Consider the following 20,655-nt stretch of genomic DNA (forward strand, 5'->3'; position numbering starts at 1 on the left):
CCTCTTCCTTAATGTACCCCACGAGAATGATGCGGCGTGGTATATCCGCATCAGATACCACCTTCAGCTTGGCAACTTGCCATGGAGTGAGCTTTGGGGCGATAGCCCTTAGCCACTCCGTAGTGATTGCATCCCTGCAGGTGATAGAAAGCCAGCCTGGGCGAGGTGTGCAACCGCTGAAAGTGGGCTTTACAGCACCATCTTTTTGCCTCATCACCTCTCCTAGGATGGCCTTCTGTATGGCCTTCAGTTCCCCTGAAGACCAGACCGTGGCTGGATAGTCGGGAGGTATAATGCCCAGCCTTACCCCACTCAGGACATCCCTGAAAGTTGCCGACTGCTTGGCTGTTGCATCACGATGGGAGGCATGGTTGCCTCGACATTTGATGCACAGATTTCCACAGGTTTTGACAATATTTGTGTATAGCCAGCTGTGGGCAGCGACATCTTTTTGGGCTCTCTCTCTGGTGGAGTCGAGTATCTGAGTGGCCTCTCTTGGCTGACCCCTCACCACGGACCGATCCCAAGGGTTCTTTGGCAAGTCCCCTGGCTTCATTGTAGCTAATCCCCCTGGCCAATAATCGCTTGAGACTTTTTCGAGTGGCACCACTTAGCCGATCTCGCTCTGCATTCCGGCCAGGCTGATCGCTTTTCGCCGGAGAGGCAAAGAGCCTCTCTTCATCCTCCAGCGAGACTGTGGATTGTGACTCTACCCGATTTGCATCCTGCAGAGTCCCCACATCTGCCATCTCCACGTCATGCAGGGGACTATTCGGCCCCGGCAAATCTGTGGCGACAAATGATTCGGCTTGCACCGAAAGGTCGCAATTGATCTGATCTATTGGGAGCTGTTCAGCACCATTTTGGTTGTTTTTTATATTATTTTTATCCATAAAAAAAAATACCATGAGTATGGGGGAAGATAGGTCAGCTGGGACATAGCCCCCAATATCCCAGCAAGACTAATTACAACCAGAAGGCGTCAGGTATCTGGAGGCCACCGTTATAAGACACACTAACGTAGTGCCATTCATCCCATGAGCACGGTTCGGATGAAACTCGTAATTCCGGGTTTAATCGAGTTGTCCTCTCTAGGTCCGCCATATTTGTTAGCAAAGCTTGGGCACCTTATTCAGGGTGTGACTCCTCGCTACGAATGGAAGGTCAACCCACGTACCAAGTTTCATCACTTTATCCGTCTTTGGTAATGAATTATCGCTCTTTCTCTGTTTTTCGAAATTTTCGATATCGAAAAAGTGGGCGTGGTTATAGTCCGATTTCGTTCATTTTAAATAGTGATCTGAGATGAGTGTCCAGGAACCTATATGCCAAATTTTATCAAGATACCTCAGAATTTACTCAAGTCATCGTGTTAACAGGCAGACGGACGGACATGGCTGAATCGAGTTTTTTTTTCGATACTGATGATTTTGATATATGGAAGTCTATATCTATCTCGATTCCTTTATACCTGTAAAACCAACCGTTATCGGATCAAAGTTAATATACTCTGTGTGTAAAGGACGCTGAGTATAAAAACAAAATACATTATTAAAAACTGAAGCTTATCTAATGAATTTATAACTTTTCGATAAGAGATCGATAAGTTATCGGTTACAAATAGGTAACTTTTTGATAACAAAGTGATAATTTTTCTGTTAATAATTGATATATTTTCTGAAAACTACCCAGCTAGAACAGTATGTCTTATATATACCATCATATTCGCCATATGAGTAAGAAAAGTATCCCTTATAAATTTGAGAACTTTCCATTATATTATATAGGCCAAAAGGAAAAACTTGAGGGATAAAATGCGTGTGAGTTTTTCTCTCTCTCTCTTGCATATTAGCTTTTCGTATTTATGTATGCTATAGCGCTCTCATTTTAGCACCTAGTACGTCAGGGATATATAAAGGATAGTCTATGCACTTAAATATGGATGGTATAAGCAATTATATAAGTGATTGTTAGAAAAATTGTGTGGGTGATTTATAAGGGAATATATAAACAATTAAATAAGGGACTACGTAAAACAAATAAGGTATTATTAAATGATTAAATAAGAATTATACATTACCCTGGTTACTTCCAAATCCTCGTCATCAAGAAAACAATGGGGTAATGTATATAAAATTATAAGTCTATTAAGTTTATATACCATATAAAGCTCACAAAATTATATGAAAGATTTTATTATACATGAGGTTTATATGGATATGGGGCTTCTATAATTTTATGCAAACACCCGAAATAACTTGAATTGTTTCCACTTCCCATAACTTAACTAAACGATCATCAGCGCCCGATACAATAAGTGGTAAAGTAGGATGAAAACTAGCCACAAAAAAACTACAACTTTTGTATAGTCTATCAAAAATTGCTAAAATTATTCCAATTACAAAATTTACATATACTTTGTTGAAAAAGTGACACGTCATAATGTGTATTGAATTTTTATAGCGCGCAGCTGACATTTTTGCACGGTATATTGTATATGTTAGAAGGAAACGCCTCTAGTATCTTGAGGAGAATTCATTTATTGATTGTGATCCCTTAGTGCGGGTTTGCAGGGTAGTGAAGAAAAAATCGATTGCTCTACAATAACCTATGTTATCGATAGCAAGTTTATAAAACTTAAAAAAAAATCGTGTTTACCTCGTCGATAATACCCCGATAACAAATCGATAGCTCGTCGATAACATCAGAGTAAATAAAGCTCATATCCGGTTGATACCAAACCGATAACAAACCGTTAATCAAATAGTTAACATGCTGTCCGCTTTAGGCTTTGGTATTGACTTTCACTCTTTTCTTTCCTGTCACTTCGTTGTGCAATAGTAATAATAACCATTTCACTGTCGATATTGTTTTTCAATTTGATTAATATAAATACATCTTGTTATACATTGGGTGGTGGAGCCATGTATAGAAGTCCACGCAAGTAGGAAAAGCTCCTGACCGCCATTCACCTGACAATGGCCAGAGCGATTCTTTTGCATACAGTTCAAGCAGCTCGCTACTTCCGGTCGCTTGCGGCCAAGTATCCTCCCGGTAGTCGCTGAACATCCGCTTAGAGGCGAGCTGATTGCAGAAGGCGTCAACCTGATTAGGCAACTCTGACATACTTGGTTTAAAGGCTAGCTGGGGGATTTCGTAGGCAGCGTCTGTCCACCAAAAGGTGTGGCTGCAAACGACTCGCTATATAAACGCTCAGCGGGTTGTGCGCTGGGCTTGAGATCCGGCACGTCAAACCACACACCAATGAAAACATACAAAATCCTTGGATAAGAAGATAAGCCTTAACTGATGACGATGAGACAAGCGCTGTTTATATAGGGATGAATATCAACTATACCGCTCCGCATTCGATTAGCACCAGTGCAGATATAGTCATTAAGGATGTAGTGCTGTCGCTTTGCGTGACTCTCTCCCATATTCGCTGCATGGATCTTTTTCCATTGCCGTTTTACTTTCTTCTCAATATATCATCGATTTATTGTTTTGCCTTCTTCAATTTTCAACAGATTATCGATCTTATTTCGCTCACATCAACTCTACCACGTACATCGTATTCCCCTTTAAAGCATACCACATTCAAACACTACTGTTTACACCTTAAATATATTTGTATACCCAGCTGTACTTATTCCCAGGGTTTTTATTACACCGCTATTCGGAAAACTGTGAACTATAATGGTATAAAGGAGTCGAGATGGACATAAACTTTTTTATATCAAAATTATCCGTCTGTGTGTCCCTTCATCCCTAAGGTTAACTTGAGTTATCAGTACCCTGATCAGATTGGTACTGAAAATGTATTGAATCGGATGATACCCCTCCCACTTTGTAGGCATCGACATTTTCGAATATCGCAAGATTTCGGCACCCGTTGCAAAAACGCTATATTTTAGAAAACTTTGGAAAAACATTCTTCTGATTTGTTTGACAAACCACTACCATCAGCAGAATTTTATTCAAAAACGCCCCATATCAAATTTTTTTTTAAACTCTCTATCTGAGCTTAAAGGTAATACGTTTTGACGTGAAAATTTAGAGTTAGGGTGTTCTTGAGGCGAGTTCTGAAATAGGGCAAATCTTGAGACCAAGCGTTTATGAAAAATATTCCGAGTTATGGTGTATAACTTTAACTGATAAATAGATATGTATGTATACACCCTGATATTACCTCGCATAGCTAACAACCACGAGTACATATTATCCCAAGGGCCAATAGCGAACAACATAATCTACTCAGCATGATTGATATGAAGGACAAACAGGCATATTAACACGCTTTGCATTTTCATTCGGCAGCTTAGCGAGGAGTAATTTAACAATGAAATTCTCATCAACTTTATTTGCGGCTGAGTATGTGAGGGCAAACCGTAGTACTTAAGGCATACTACCCTTCAGTAAGTTAGGGAGATGTCAACTACTACCTCAAGTGAAGTCGTATTCCGTAATCATTTTATAATCATAAGCCACTATACAACAATAGATTCAGTAAATGCGTTAAGGCTGATTACATTCACGACGGCGGTGTAGCCGGCACATCTGTCATATTATTTTTACACATGTTCTTATGAGCGCCGCTATTTTCGGCGCGACAGAGCAGCACGACAATCAATCACGAAAGCTGTTGTAGCCAGATTAAACCTAATTCTATTTTTGGGAAGCGACATTGAGTGGCGTCCTTTTTATTTTGTCAATAAAAACTAAAATAGAAGTAAATAACAGATAATAAAAGCTAAAATCATTCTTTTGGGAGTTTGTTAAACATAATTAATATTTTTTTTTCTAAATTTATCGCTACTATTTGCTGTAATTTATATTGGTGGTTACCGCTTTCAAACTAATCAAGAAGGTAATGCTTGGCTACTGTTGTTGTCAAGATTTGCTTTATTGTGGTTGTGGTCTGTAGACGCCGCGTTGAATGTGATCAGCCCTAATAAGTTTGAAAGTGCAATTTTTTTTGCAGTGTAAGTGAAAAGTCCATTTCCGGCCATGATTCATGTCTCATTTTTCACTGTGGCAACTAGAACAGCTTTCAACAGCATTAAGCCTGCTCCACCCGAAACTGTACACAGGCGTATGTGTTTATGTGATACATATGTACATACTTACACACACCTTCAAATGAATGCACATGTAGATTTGCACATTAGGGCGACACGCTTTTTATAGCCAAATTTTTTGCTTCATAAACGTCTTTGCTCACTGTGTGAGGGAATCTAGAATGTTAGCGTAAGGTAAGTGAAAGCGTTGCTGTTGTTATTGTAGCAATAAGGACACTCCCCTTAGGCTTTGGGGAGTGTTATCGATGTTGCTTGTCCTTTGCCGGATGCAGATCCGGCACGTTCCGTTAACAAGCATCATTAAGGTACTAGCCCCACCATCTCGGGAAGGATTAAGTATTACCACATGAAATCTTCAAGGCCATCCCGCCCTCCAACCCCCTACATCCACGAGGAACTTGGGGTCGCCAGCGCCTCGGCTGCTAAAGAAACAGGATTCATCACACGTAGGTGAGGATGACAATTGGTTTGAAAAGCTATGTATATGTTGCGCTGCACAACTCCTTGAATCAATTTGTATTTTCGTCGCCAGGCGTACCTGCCACGAGCATATTCTTAGTCCCCTTATCCGATGGGGGGTGGAAGTGTAAGTGTAAGCGTAGTCCATGGAAGTGGTATGCTCTATCTGGAAATATAGAATGTAAGTGTAGGGTTAATCTCAACGTAGTATGTGGAAATTACGGGAAGAAGTCAGGGGAAGGGAAAGGCAAGCGAAAAAGAGAAGTGGGGAAAGCAAAGATGAGAATCCAAAACCGAAACCGGTCGCCATGTTATCAATTTTTTATCAAAGTGTTATCGGATTGTTATGGATATGTTAAAGGCGATTTATTCCTTTAGCGTTGAAGAATTATTATTTGTTATTGGCATGTTATGGGCTGGTTATCGACGATGTACAGATGAGTTTTCGATTTACTATGAATTTATTATCAATAACAAAGGTTATGGATGAATTATGTATTATTTATCGACGGGTTATCGGTTTTTATGATCGATGATTTATCAGTGTGTTATCGAAAGCAATATATTTATTATCGACTTACTATCGATTATAGAGAATATATCTATTTGTAATGCAAAAGTTATCGATTTGTTATAGGAGTGTTACCGCTGTATTATCGACGACTTATTTCGCGTAATATTGATTTGTTATCGACGATTTTGTAATCTGCTTTAGTAGTGGAATTATCCTTCCAAATTCCCATTGTTCGGAGATGACAAAGGACTTCAACTAAAAAAAAAGAAAAATTGTTTAGCATTGACATGGCTATTCCATCTGGGCCTACTCATTTAAAGGGCTTGGCCTTTTTAATAGTTTCTTTAACTTTTGTGGGGGTGATGGTAATGAGTGACAAGTCGTGTTTGCGTTTATGTGCCCCTCTGTTTGCACGACGTCTGGCCTTGTCTACTGAAGGATGCCATTCGAGTCCGACAGAGTTTTATCGCCAAATGCGATGTATATTTTATGGCTGTGTTTTCTCGGGTTAGACAAAGATTTGACAGTTGACCACAGTTCAGCCACAACTGCAGAGAGGTTGCTGTTCTGTAAATGTTCTTCCCATTCGGCACCTTTGTGTTCATTTACCAGCCGCATAATATCCCAGTTGAGACTCCTCATTTGAGGATCTCTAGGGCCGAGCTGCATCGCTAGGTCACGTTCTCTTGCTAGGTTTGCAGCTTCAGTTGGGAAATGTGGTATTATTTCAAGTATTACGGACATCAGTCGGAATGGCGAGAATAGCAAAAGATTGGTTTGTGAAAGTTGTATAATTTTCCCTGTTAGCTTTTCTGAAGTTAATAAAAATCCGCTTTTCATAGGCGATGTAATTAGCTGATCGCTGTATTGAAAGCAGGGGCGGAAACTGTTATTCCTTTTAAGGCCAAAATAATAGTCCGGCTTGATAACAAAGAAACGGCTTATCCGAACTAAAAAAAATGGTGGAAAAAATTTGGCCTTAAAAAATAAAGGTCCGGATTTAACTTTTTTTCCGGACTTTTATTTTTAAAAGTCCGAGTTTCACTAGTTCTATCGGACTCAAAAACTAAAAATACAGATTTTACTTTTATATGTGAACTTTTATGGAAAAAGTTCGAAAAATAAAAAGGATGCATGATTCGACGTGATATTGATATAGGGATACCTGCGAACTCAAACATTTTAACCTAGGACAAATTTTTGACCAGGACTTTTTCGACTGCGAAAACAAAAAAAAATATTATTTTCCGTCCCTGATTGAAAGCATTATGGGATGGTGGTAAGCTAAAGTAAGCTTCGCTTAAAGCAGTAAGTTATTTATTTATTAGCTTACAAATTTAACTTAATCAGACTAAATATAGTTACTGATTACAGATAGATTACAGAAGCATACAAAGTGAACAAAATTTATATTATAAAATATGTCTATATATTATTAAATCAGTTGTCCCGGTGGAGTGTGCTGCCGAGCAACGGGAATTGATTATTAGTGCTATCGGAATGGACGTGATTTCGAACTGCTGGTGTATATTTAACACAAAATAAGTAGGGCTGCGACGTGTTGGAGGTTGGAAAGGACGTGACTCCAAGCCACCCACCCAAATCAATGCGTGTTTCAGGTAGTCAGTAGATATTTTGTTATTACGTGAAGCGAGTCACAGGTACCAATGTTTTTGCAGTGGTTACTGAAATCAGTACACAAACAATGAAGAGGTTCGTGCATTTCAAAATCCAATCTGCACGTGCTTATATGAAGCGGTTGAAAATATCTAGATCGTCTAAATGGAACATTAAATAAAATTTCACCAAGCACAAACTCGGCTATTTACCATCCCTCTAATAAGTTTTACTAAAAATAACATACCTACCACTCCGTAACGTAGGGAGCTGAGTAAGTTTTAAATTGCAGGAGTAGGGAGGACGAATCTTTGAGGGGTCCCACGGTAAGTTTCTTAGAGCAAAAACCAGGAATTGCTTTTGAACCGGGTCGCACCGGGTCTGGTAACGAGGGTTCCAGATTATCGAAGCGTATTCCAATATAGGCCCCACCAAAGATATTATGGTTGCGGTTAGGGCAACGGTTACGACTCTGATTATGGCTAAGGTTTAATTATAAATTAATTAAAACTCTACCCTAAACTAACAGTCTTCTATGTGGAAGTAATTGTCGCACCCTAATATTCATATCCCAACATCTGCATAACAAAAAGGAAACCGAAGCAAGTTATCTCGGGCAAAGTGCAACACGCGCAAACTTGTGAGAGCGACATGAAAGCCTATTCGAGCTTTTACAGAATTTTCACTTGGTCGTCGTTAGCGTTAATAAACAACGCTCAGTTTTTAATTACTTGTGAAACCGTTTGGTCGATTTGCGCACTAGTGAAGGAACCAAAACACAAATTTCGTTCAGACGATAGTGTGATGTTGGTTGTTTTCTTTGTTGCCTGCAGCTACAATGAGATGTAAAATATATGCAATTGTGTTATACGAGTAGTAAATTTGCCTCTGCAAATATGTATAAAAAGTGTTTAAGCAGTGATAAATAATACACACAATTTACAAAACATATTTGTCTAGTACATATTTATTACATTGTATTAAATATTGTCCATTTACAAGTATTGAAATGAAAATCGTTTATAAATTGTAAACAAGAAAACTAAACCAAGCGAAAACTCGTTTGTGGAAATAATTGAAATGCAAAATCAAGTCTGCCTGCAATGAATGCAAATGATTTGTGTGAATTTTTTCAGTCGGCTAGTCTAATTGTTTTGTTTTGAATGATAATTTAAACAAACAAACAAAAATTGTGTAAAAATCAGTCTTAGTATGTGTAATAGTTTGAACTGCAACAAATAAAATCAAAATAACTAAATAATGGTGTCAAATTTTAAAAACAATTACAACACACAATTTGTGTGGCCATGGGTTAATTGTTTGCTGATATGAAAACAGCTTCACCCACCAGACGCAAAATTATTTCCAATCGCTGTTCAGCACAGTCAGCGACGCCTTATTATACTCAGCTGAGCAGAGCTCACAGAATATATTAACTTTGTTCGCATAACGGTAATCCGTAACGGCATAAACTAATCGAGATAGATATAGACTTCTATATATCAAAATGATCTGGGCGAAAAAAGAAATTCATTAACCATGTCCGTCCGTCCGTCCGTATACACGATAACTTGAGTAAATTTTGAGGTATCTTGATGAAGTTTGGTATGTAGGTTCCTGGGCGCTCATCTCAGATCGCTGTTTAAAATGAACGATATCGAAAATTTCGAAAAACCGAAAACGTGCGATAATTCATTACCAAAGATGGATAAAGCGATGAAACTTGGTAGATGCGTTGACCTTATGACGCAAAATAGAAAACTAGTAAAATTTTGGACAATGGGCGTGGCACCGCCCACTTTTAAAAGAAGGTAATTTAAAAGTTTTGCAAGCTGTAATTTGGCAGTCGTTGAAGATATCATGATGAAATTTGGCAGGCACGTTACTGCTATTATTATATGTGCGCTAAATAAAAATTAGCAAAATCGGATGACGAACACGCCCACTTTAAAAAAAAAAAATTTTAAGTCAAATTTTAACAAAAAATTTAATATCTTTACAGTATATAAGTAAATTATATCAACATTCAACTCCAGTAATGATATGGTGCAACAAAATACAAAAGTAAAAGAAAATTTCAAAATGGGCGTGGCTCCGCCCTTTTTCATTTAATTCGTCTAGAATACTTTTAATGCCATAAGTCGAACAAAAATTTACCAATCCTTGTGAAATTTGGTAGGGACATAGATTCTATGACGATAACTTTTTTCTGTGAAAATGGGCGAAATCGGCTGAAGCCACGCCCAGTTTTTATACACAGTCGACCTTCTGTCCTTCCGCTCGGCCGTTAACACGATAACTTGAGCAAAAATTGATATATCTTTACTAAACTTAGTTCACGAATTTATGTGAACTCACTTTATCTTGGTATAAAAAATGGCCGAAATCCGATATGACCACGCCCACTTTTCCGATATCGAAATTTACGAAAAATGAAAAAAGTTCCATAATTTTATACCAAGCACGAAAAAAGGGATGAAACATGGTGATTGGATTGGTTTTTTGACGCAAAATATAACTTTAGAAAAAACTTTGTAAAATGGGTGTGTCACCTACCATATTAAGTAGAAGAAAATGAAAAAGTTCTGCAGGGTGAAATCAAAAGCCCTTGGAATCTTGGCCGGAATACTGTTCGTGATATTACATATATAAATAAATTAGCGGTACACCACAGATGATGTTCTGGGTCACTCTGGTCCACATTTTCATCGATGTCTCGAAAACGCCTTCACATATACAACTAAGGGCCACTCCCTTTTAAAACCCTCATTAATACCTTTAATTTGATACCCATATCGTACAAACACATTCTAGAGTCACCCCTGGTCCACCTTTATGGCGATATCTCGAAAAGGCGTCCACCTATAGAACTAAGGCCCGCTCCCTTTTAAAATACTCATTAACACCTTTCATTTGATACCCAATATCGTATGAACACATTCTAGAGTCACCTCTGGTCCACCTTTATGGCGATATCCCGAAATGGCGTCCACCTATAGAACTATGGCCCACTCTCTTTTAAATACTCTTTAATACCTTCCATTTGAAACCCATGTCATACAAACATATTCCAGGGTTACCCTAGGTTCATTTTGCTAAATGGTGATTTTTCCTTATTTTGTCTCCAAAGCTCTCAGCTGAGTATATAATGTTCGGTTACACCCGAACTTAGCCTTCTTTACTTGTTTTGTATATATAATTTAGTTTTTTTTTTGATGTTATAAATTTTAGTTTTTTTTTCGGAACTAAATTTGTTGTTGTATGTGATAGAGAGTTCATTGTAAACAAAATCTCCACTACTGGCGCCAATTAAATTTTAGTGGCACACGACTTTTTGGAAAATTGAAAACAAAACAGAAAAATCTTTAAGAATATATTAGAACAAGATAAAGGCCGCGACACAATGATATTTTTCATATAGATGCGTTTAATGCAAGCTTATGCATTCCAATAACATCGCCACAATCAACCAAGATGTTGCGTTTGTAAATATGAAGGAACTTCAGACTTGGCAATTTAAGTCCATTGCGCCTTGCCCATTCACATACAAAATTTCGCGAAGCACTGTTATAAACATTCTCCCTATACAACAAAAGTACTTACTAACTTATTTTGTGTCGTATTCGATTGTTATATTGCAGTTTTTAATTTGTTAGATAATTTACCAACCAGTGGAAACACAGTGCCAACACCCTTAGCCAATGCAAATGTCAAATTCTTCTTCTTATGATTTGCTTGGAACAAAATTTGGGAGTTGGCTACTTTTCAATATCGGATGGCGCCAGTAATGCATAACCATGTGTTAAACTCATCTATATGAAAACTGCTTATGTCGGGGCTTTAACAGTGTAAACATTTGAGCATTATATACGCAATGGTGGATTTTAACCAGGGATGCACCTTAACGTTAAGCCAATCGTTTATCAAAAAATTTCCACCGTTTCCGTTGAAACACTTCGAAATATTCTCGATAAAGTAATTATCAAGATAAATTTTATCTCGTTTTTAACCGAAACGAAAAGCTTTCGTTAACGTTAAAAACGTTAACAAAAACGTGATACTTTGTGTTTGAATTGTGCTGGCAATGCTATAGCCATGGTGAAGCCGTAAGGTGGTAACAGCGAGCGGACATACACATACAAACTCCATGTAATTTGTTTGTGTAATTCGTTGGTGGTAATGTCAAAAATACTCTGAGAAATGTTCGTACTGTCAAAATTCATGAGAAAATTTGCAATCAGCTTGGCTAATGCTTTCACCTTTAATGACTCCGCCATCAATCAGCTTTGCCAGCATAGTTTGAAATTAATAATCAACATAAACGATTTGATTTCGTTTTGATATGGCAGAAAACGAAACGAAATCATTTCGTTAATTTGACGTTCTTAACGTTAATAAACGAAACGAAATGACTTTGTTTCGTTTATTAACGTTAATTATCGTAACGAAATGATATCGGTTCGTTGGTTAAGCATGCCTGATTTTAACAGCAACAAACATCCACAAATGTGTAATCGAAAAATTATATACATATTGGTTAGGGTTAAAAATTTAACAAATTAGTAAATAAATAATTTTTTTGCGTAATTTTTATTTTAGTAAAAATTTGAAACTTAAAAAAATTTGTGTGCATCTAACAAAATTATAATCAAAGTGTACAAAAGAGGGAAAAAATTGTTCGCTAAACAACAAACACATTTTTTACAAAATTGTTTAAAAATTTCTAAACTTGCAATGTTCCAGTTTTTATAGCTCTTTATTAAAATATTCAAAATTTAACAATAATAAATTTTTTTTATAAAACTCTTCAGCTAAAATGTATACTGTTTGTTAAAATTTTCTCTTTTTATAAAAATTTGAATCTAAGAAAGAATTTTCAAGTGCAAAATTTTTTAGTTTCCATATTTTTTTATACTTATATTTTATTTGTTTTCATTGTAAATTTCTTGGAAAAAATTTTTAAAACTTTACTGAAGCTTTCTCTTTGCATCGTGCTCGTTTTTAATTTTTCTTACAAATTGGCGGGGCGGGACCTACTTGTTTTATGCCGACTCCGAACGGCATCTGCAAGACAGATGAGTTTTCACTGAGAGCTTTTCATGACAGAAATACCCTTGGAGTGCGTGCCAAACACTGCGGAGGCCCGAACCCGCTTAGAAAAATTGTCTCTAATTGAAAGAACTTGTTTCTAAAATTTAGATGTTGCTTTGCTCGGTGCTTGAACGTAGGATCTTCGGTGTGGTAGGCGGAGCACGCTACCCTCACACTATGGCGGCCGTCGTGAGGATTGTGTTGTTTTTTTTTTTTTTTGTAGTTTTCAAATTACAAATTTTAAGCATTATTTCAACATTGTTCTGTTAAAATTTAAAATTTTCGACAAAACTTTAATTTACTATCCGAATGTAAAATTTTTTACTAAGCTGCCAACATTTTTTTTTTTTGTTAAAATTTAAAAAAATTACGTAAGTTTGCTTTAAAATATTTTCAATTTAAATTTAATATTATAAAAATTGCCCCGTTAAAACAATTTTTTTTTGTATGAAAAATTTGTAAACTTTAAAAAATTTGCTCAAGGTTCGAATCGAGCTCAAGGCCAGAACAATAATTTTTATAATTATTGTTTTCTTAATTTTCAACAACAAATACCAAGTTTCTCTGAAAACCGCCTTACAAACAGGCATAACTTCAACACATAACTACATACGAATTATGTAATGTGTGGAAGATAATATATGCGAAGAAGGCAATTGGGAAAAACTTTACAATAACTAAGGCATGACGTAGCTGAATGCGTTTATAACCATTTCAACTATCGTAGGAGTGCGGGTTCGACTCCCACTCCCGGGAAAAAAGGCTTTGAAGAGATTTACAAGGTATAATCGAAACAGCTGTCGCCTTGTCCATCCTAATGACACGTTGTTTAAATTTTTCCCAAATTATTAAATAAAAAAAAATAATAAATAAAGACTTATACTCAAATTAAAATTCAAACTGGGTATAATAATTAAGAACAATTTTTATTTAAATGAAACTTGATTGTCAGTGATAAAAATGAATTACAATTTTTTTTTTATTAATAACTTTTGTTACTATGCCTACAAACCATAAAGACATTGGATATAATATTACATATAGTTACATATGTATATAAATGTACACTCATACATATGCTAATAAAAACCAAATTTTATATTTAAATAAATAGTGAGTGATATTCAAGTAAATAATAAAAACAAACTATTCAAATAATTGAAGAAGTTTGTGATCTGGGTTTAATTTAAACTTACAAAAATGGCACGATTCGCAGTTTAATACCAACGTAAGTATTTTTAAATACATAAATTTTAAATAAGTTCATAAAGATCATCTTAAGTAGAAATATAGAATATTTGATTTCTGATTGAAAACAATATTATTTTTTCACGCCCTTTGCCCATATCATCAATTTCTATTTAGCATAAACAAATCAATCGGATCTATTTTTATTTGATTATGAATTTAGCTTAGAAGCTTTAAATAGAGCATAAAAACTTTGAACAGCATTGCACGTGTCAGGACTCGAGCTTCAAAGCTTAATAGCGCACACCTAGATTAATAGAGAGCTACATAACTCAAAAATCTTAAATTTCTGAGTTATGAGTAGCTCCGAGCTTCGCCACTCAATACCTTCCGAACTTTATATTCAACTTACTACTACTTCGAATAATTAGCGAGAATAATCAGAGAAAAGGCTTCGTAAAAAATAAAATTTGCTTTGGCGAATATGCGCAAGGCAGTCAGTTTTTCGCGTTTTCTGAATATTACGATTTTTTTAGTTGATCGCTCTTTTGATCTATATATGTATGTAGGTGTCCGATATGTGAAACAACTTTGAGCTGTATACAGCATATGTGCTTATATACCACGGATGTAACGAGGGTGAGTGCATTATAACCGACATCGAAAACAAAATTGGAAATGAAAGCAGGGTTTTAGTCAATTTAAAAGGATGTGACGAATTTTATTGAAAATATCTCTAATATTGCTGCATCATCATACGTGCTCAATACGGTGCTTAATGCATACATAACAAGTAAGGAAGGCTAAGTTCGGGTGTAACTGAACATTACATACTCAGCTGCCAAATTACAGCTTGCAAAACTTTTAAATTACCTTCTTTTAAAAGTGGGCGGTGCCATGCCAATTGTCTAAAATATTACTAATTTTCTATTCGGCGTCAACCCGCCTACGAAATTTCATCGCTTTATCCCTCTTTGGTAATGAATTATCGCACTTTTTCAGTTTTTCGAAATTTTCGATATCGAAAAAGTGGGCGTGGTTATAGTCCGATTTCGTTCATTTTAAATAGGGATCTGAGATGAGCGCCCAGGAACTTATATACCAAATTTCATTGAGATACCTCAAAATTTACTCAAGTTATCATGTTTACGGCAGACAGACGCACGAACATGGATAAATGAATTTATTTTTTCGCCCAGATCATTTTGCTATATAGAAGTCTATATCTACCTCAATTAGTTTATGCCGTTACGGGGTACCGTTATGCGAACAAAATTAATATACTCTGTGAGCTCTGCTCAGCTAAGTATAATAATTTGCAAAGGCATGTGCCTGAAATTTAGTGGATTTAACACAATTTTGTATAACTTTGGCAACATATCACTTCGATGTCACATTAAATAAAAGACGTGGAAGCTCATTCGCAATCGCTGCAAAAGTGCTAACTGTATTTGAAGAAAAGAGTCCCGAGACTTTGATAAATTCTTAAAATATTTTTCTTAAAACCATGTAACCCAGTACTTGAACCGAAAATCTCCGATGCTATTATTCTATATGAATTGCACCTGAATTGTTTTTCTTCCAGTATTCGACCTGAATGAAAAAAAATTATTGTAAAAGTACGCCCCTAATTCTAATTGACGCTTAATCATCTTAGCGATTGTGGTCGTCCCGTAAAAATTCACGCCAGATGTCCCTGTTTTGCGTTAACTGACGCCAATTGGGAGCCCAAGGGAAGTTAAGACTTCCTCCATCTGCCTCTCCCAACTCAGTGGAGGTTTCCCCCTTCCACTTCTTCCACACTGCGGTGTCGATCGAAATGCTTTCTTGACCGGAGCGTCTTCGTCCGTTCGCATGACATAGCCAGCGGAGTCTTTGAGTTTTTATTCGCTGTACTATCGTCCTATCGTCATATCTGCATAAAACTCATACAGCTCATCATTATACCTCGTCCATACAATAAACTTTCCGGAGAACTTTTCTCTCGAACATTCCAAGAGCTGCCTCATTTTCTCTCAACACCGTTCATGATTCTAAGCGCTGCCAAGGCTCTTCAATTTACTATCGCTAATAAGGAATCCCGAAATATTCCAGTACGAAGCCATCAATATTTTCACTGCAGTTTTAATATACACATTTTATATATGAAGACTAGAGTGTGTCAAATAATAAATTGTTTTTTTTTTTTTTAATAACACTAAAACATCGCCAAATTTTTCTACGAAAAAGACCGCGTTTAAGTAAAATCTCTTAATACTAATGTTTAGCGGTGGTTATTCCAAGATTTCCGAACACAAAAATAGCAGTGACAACTTTTGTCTATTTTCTTTAAAGAAACTCTCGTTTCTTAATTTTAATTAATTAAAACGAAAACTGCTGTAAATTTTCTAACTCAAACTATGGAAATTAATCTTTAAACCTTTATCCAAAAAATACGAAAATTAACGAAAATTTTACGATAGTTTCGAAATATTTATTTAAAATTTTCTGAATTTCCTTAGGTATGCAGTTTTGTAGCCCAATGAAGGGAAGTACAAGTTATTGGTCTCTTAAAATTCGTGTTGACTTTTAAAAAATTTTTTCCGAACAGTGTTTCAGATTTTCTCTATATAACGAAAATATTTGGCGCCATTTGTATGGAAGAAAATAAAACACACAGTTCGGAGAAAAAATTAATACGAACTTTCACGGACCTAAAGCTAATATTTCTATATTAAAATAAATAAATAAAATAAATACTTGGCATATGTAGGTAATTTAGCGAGACTTGCTTTTACACAATGGTTTTTGTTATTGATATTAGAAAAAAATTTTAGGGTTTACAAACGGCGATGGTTACTAGGACATGTTTCTGAATTTCACTTCTTCATCAGCTAGCTTTTCGGGAGCTGAGCATTGAACTCGAATTTCCAACATTCATACCAGTGCAAAGACAGATGCCTTTAGCTACTCAGCCATATGAATGTCCCGCTGCTCACCTTACAATTGGTCTCTAAGTGTTGCCTTTTGTTGTAATTCATTTTATTCACCATGTACATAGGTAGATATAATTCTATATTCTGTTTTAACCTAATGGTGTTGAATTTTTCTGGCGGGGGGCAACGGTACATTCATATGGCTGAGTAGCTAAAGGCATCTGCCTATGAACTGTTATGAATGTTAGAGATTCGAGTTCAATGCTCAGTTCCCGAAAAGCTAGCTGATGAAGAAGTGAAATTCAGAAACATGTCCTAGTAACCATCGCCGTTTGTAAACCATAAAATTTTTTTTTAATATCAATAATAAATACTTGGCGTGATTTATCTTCGAGCTTCTCTTTCAATTAGCGTTGTGCTCCTTTCTCAATTTTTCTTACAAATTAGCGTTACGAGATCCAGCCGAATTTTTGACTGATTACCTTTTCATGGCAGAAATACACTCGGATTATTTGCCACGGGGCGACCTTGCTTAGAAAACCTTTCTCTAACACGCACGCTACCAACACACTACGGCGCTCGCCTTAGTATACTAAAAAAATTTATTTATATCGAAGCACTCTAATGTATATGGGGTATTCCATCCCATTTCGACCAATTTTGAACCCGACCCCTTTAGAATTGGCTGAAAGTTTTTCTTCTTTTTCTAGCTTACGAAAGACGTTTTTCAAAATTTTTTCAACCAACTCAAAAAAAGTTATGAATTTTTAAAAAAACACCGTTTTTGTTTTCAAAATGCTATAACTTTTTCAAAAATTGACCGTTTGGGATCTTTTGTTTTTTAAATTTGTTTTTAAATGTACTTTTCGGAAAAAATACAAAAAAATTTTTAAGGTTTTTTTTTTCTTGTAATTTTCAGTTTTTCGAAATTTTTCGAATTTCGCCATTTTTTTTTGTTTTTTTTTTCTCATAAAAAAGTTCAATCAATTCTGCAATCATCCCCACTAATCCCGGAGTTGGCCGATTATTATTATTTTTTTTATTCAATTGAAAAAAAAAACTTTAAATTTTTTTTTTGTATTTTTTCCGAAAAGTACATTTAAAAACAAATTAAAAAAAAAAAGATCCCAAACGGTAAATTTTTGAACAAGTTATAGCATTTTGAAAAAACACCTTTTTTTTTAATTCATAACTTTTTTTGAGTTGGATGAAAAAATTTGAAAAAGTTCTGAAAAACTTCTTCCGTAAGCTAGGAAAAGAAGAAAAACTTTCAGCCAATTCTAAAGGGGTCGGGTTCAAAATTGGTCGAAATGGGATGGAATACCCCATATACATATGTACATATATATATGTATGCTATTCTTACATTGTAAATTCATAAGCGTGCCTATAAAAATGCGCCATCTCTGCGAACTTGTTCTTCTTCGATGAAAAGCTCTGAATCATTGCAAGAGCATGCAGTCTCACTGTTTATTATTACGTACATATATACTCGAATGTATGTGATTAACTTTATAACGAATACTTTTTTAAAAAGCTTTTGAAATAAGATAACAAAAACACGATTCAATTCTCAATTTTAATTTATAAACAATCAAATTTTCGCATGGATACAGATCGTTTTTGTGTTGCCGGGTGTCTTAAGGCGCCTGCATATACATACATATGTAAGTATATATGTACAGCCGCGAACACAAAAATAACAGTGGCAATTTATATCAAATTTCATCATTTTCGTTTGCTAAAATGAGCATTTGTGGCCATAAATTGAAACAGGGTATATTTGTTGTTCCCGACGCGTTTCGACGTTTACCTTACGTCTTCTTTTTTGGGGATCTATTTAATGTTAAATATATAAAATTAAATACATTAAACATTGTACATTAGATTATCTAACAATAAACATGAAACTGACACATCATTTAACACTTACATTAATATTAACATTAATAATTATTTGGTTCAAGTACTAATACAATTTGTTGCACAACATTATTCACACATTAAATGACGTTTGTTTATTTTTTTAACATTCTATTGCATCTCTGTACAACAGCTGAGTAGACGCTGCTTATATTGTCAAAATCTTCTTTGAAGTTCATCGCGTTTTGTTAGGTGCTGTGCTAGCCCGGTCGACGTTTTTTTTTTTTTGTATTCTGCATCTTTCTTATGTTCATTAATTCTTATACCTAGTTGCCGTTATGTTGTACCGATGTAACATTTGTTACATTTTTCATTTTCGTTACCATTGCAAGTTATTTCGTAAACAACATCGGTTTGTTGTTCTTTTTTAATTGGGTCTTTTGTTCTGGTGAAAATTTTTTTGAGCGTGTTGTTTGGTTTATGCGCGTAATTAATGTTTTTGTTATTTATTGTTTTATGTAATATTTCATTATCTGTAAGGCCCGGGATGTAAGTTACGCCGATATATTTCTTGTTCGTATTATCTTGTTGTGGGTTGTTATCTTTTTGGTGAACTCTGTTCACAGTATTTTGGATTAGTCTATCCGTAAGAGAACTTGGATATCTATTGTTATATAGAATTTCCTTTATCTGTTTAATGTTATCCGTCCAGAAATCTTCATTGCTAAGTAATATTACTTTTCTTATTACATTCGTTGTTGTGTTGGTTTTTTGTTTCCATGGATGGTTTGAGTGGTAATTTATTAATCGTCCCGAGGCAACGGATTTTGCGTACCAATTCATTAGTAAATTTTTATTTTTTCTACTTACTTTTACATCTAGGAAGGCTAATTTATTGTCTTTTTCCATTTCAATCGTGAATTTTATACTCGTGAGTTGAGAATTTAATGTGTTTAATATTTCTTCCGCGTCTTTAGATTTAATTATTGCGAATACATCATCTACATACTTGTTGATGTATTTGATGTATATTTCCTTTTTCTTTAATTCAGCTAAGCTGTCGTCAAGGATTTTGTCTGGTACTATATCTGCTATAGTCGGGGATAGTGGCTTTCCCATTGGCATCCCGTAGAAATTGTTTTGATACCTACGTTCCGGGCTACGTACGTACGGGCGTTGCACGTCGGCGAGTTTTCGTTTACATTGTACACTCATAAGATAGGTCGTGTCAGCTGACATGTTTTTGGTACGTACGTTCGTCAGTAACTGCCGCATTAGTTGTTGTAAAGTTTTTCCCAATTGCCTTCTTTTGCATATTTTAATCTTTTACACATTGCATACTTCGTATGCAATCATGTGTTAAAGCTATGCTTGTTGGTACGGCGGTTTTCAAAGAAACTTTGGTATTGTTGCTGTTTTTGTTCTATTTATAGAACTACAACGAATTAACCAATTTTGTCTGTTTGTATTATTTAATCAGGGATTGCCGTATTGCTTTTTTTTAAATGTATGAAAACATTTATTTGAAGCAATTTTTAATTTTATAATTTATAAATTTATAAATATAAATTATTAAGGAATTTCGTAATTGAAACTAAACAAACAAATCTCAGCAAGGTTTTTGAAAGTTCGAAAAAGTTTTATGAAAATTTCGAAGTTTTATTTGGAGTATTGCCAATTTTTTGAGTATGAAATTTTGTTCCTCTGTTAATTTTAGTCCGACTAACCACAAGTTATGAGTCGCTCAAAACCCGTAAAAATTCTTGCAAGGCGAGTTCAGTACCAGGTGTTGTTATCCTAGCAGCTGATTGTTTCTTTTTGATTATTTTCCATACAACGCCTTGAACAACAACATGTCAGTTAATCGATATCAACGAACATTTTTTTTTAAACTTGACAGTCTTCTGTACGGCGAATTAGTTGAATTCGC

General features: G+C 35.4%; 1 protein-coding gene across 2 annotated transcripts in view; it reads left to right on the top strand.

The window, feature by feature from the left end:
* The first annotated feature begins 8,398 nt into the window (after positions 1-8,398).
* Positions 8,399-20,655, top strand: part of LOC137237871 (uncharacterized) — an 80,804-nt gene continuing 68,547 nt past the window's right edge. The window contains exons 1-2 of one of the 2 annotated variants that reach the window (XM_067762194.1): positions 8,399-8,513; positions 13,779-13,987. The gene's annotated coding sequence lies outside the window, so the exon portion shown is untranslated. The remainder of the gene's footprint in view (positions 8,514-13,778; positions 13,988-20,655) is intronic. The other variant, XM_067762193.1, reaches the window with a different exon arrangement.

This window comes from Eurosta solidaginis, chromosome 1 (genome assembly GCF_040869045.1).
Source record: "Eurosta solidaginis isolate ZX-2024a chromosome 1, ASM4086904v1, whole genome shotgun sequence".
NCBI classification, from domain to species: Eukaryota; Metazoa; Arthropoda; class Insecta; order Diptera; family Tephritidae; genus Eurosta; species Eurosta solidaginis.